A 1,092-nucleotide genomic window follows, 5' to 3' on the forward strand; every position below is an offset into this window, starting at 1 on the left:
TTCAAAATGTGTTCTGCGCGAGAAGACTTCTTGATCTCAACAGGTAAAAAAAAAGAATTAGAATGTATTGAGAGAATGATGTTGCTTCCATTTTTGTTTATACAGCAGTCATTTAGGGAAGCATTCGTTCGAGAGGGAGGCGTTTATTCCAAATGAGACTCTGGCTTTTATCAAAGCGAGGCGTTTATTCGAATAAATACGGGAATAACCACAGATACAAATAAATCTTGGTCGATAAAATTGAGTTTAATGCGGCAATAAAGTAAGCCTGCATAAAATACAACACAAAATAGAGGACACTTTTCAGCAAGAGGTGTATAAAACACCAGCTACATATTGGATCATGAAAAATCACCCACTTCGCAACAGAAACATGAAAAGTATCGCATGTGTAGGAATAAACAGGAAATATAGCATAAGCTCACTTACAGGACAGCAGGACGGATTGTCATTCAAACATAACAGCTGAACAATCAGGAGTACGCGCATGTCCCACTACTTCCACTTAAATGACGCTTTTTCGATATCTAAAGGGCGGGTTTGTGGAACCGTCCAATGCCCCAATAACGAACATTGATTAGTCTGCGAGTCTTTAAAGATAATAAAATAATGTCGTAAACTTGAGACCACAAATTAACTCAAGCGAAAGGAAGGTAATTTTTTATATTAATGTTTGTATAGTCTGGCTATTTAATATACTGGCTGTCTACTCATCATTAATTAGTAGTGTTATCAAACTATGTGTTCAATTTTCTCACTTCCGTTGTGACTTGTGTTGTGTGTATAGTGGTTTATCGGCAGCCCCAGCATGAGGGCGTAAATTAGTTTGCGTTGTTTGAACTGTATCTTTAGCTGGATAAAGTTAGTGACGATCCGATATTTCTTGTGTGCAGTAGTTTTACAAAGGTATAGTGAAATATCGCAGGTTCGTCGGAGACATTTCTCAAACAGCTGATAAGGAACTTTTTACACTAAATGGACAATGCCTGATACATTTACAGCTTTATCTGTTATGTGTCCTATTCGATTATCTATTTGCTTATTTTGAGCAATTAGCATCAAATAACGTTGACATTAAAAACAGGCTGGCCT

This window comes from Anneissia japonica, unplaced genomic scaffold (assembly GCF_011630105.1).
Source record: "Anneissia japonica isolate Jap-2015-1 unplaced genomic scaffold, ASM1163010v1 scaffold287726_len2788222_cov184, whole genome shotgun sequence".
In the NCBI taxonomy this organism is placed as follows: domain Eukaryota; kingdom Metazoa; phylum Echinodermata; class Crinoidea; order Comatulida; family Comatulidae; genus Anneissia; species Anneissia japonica.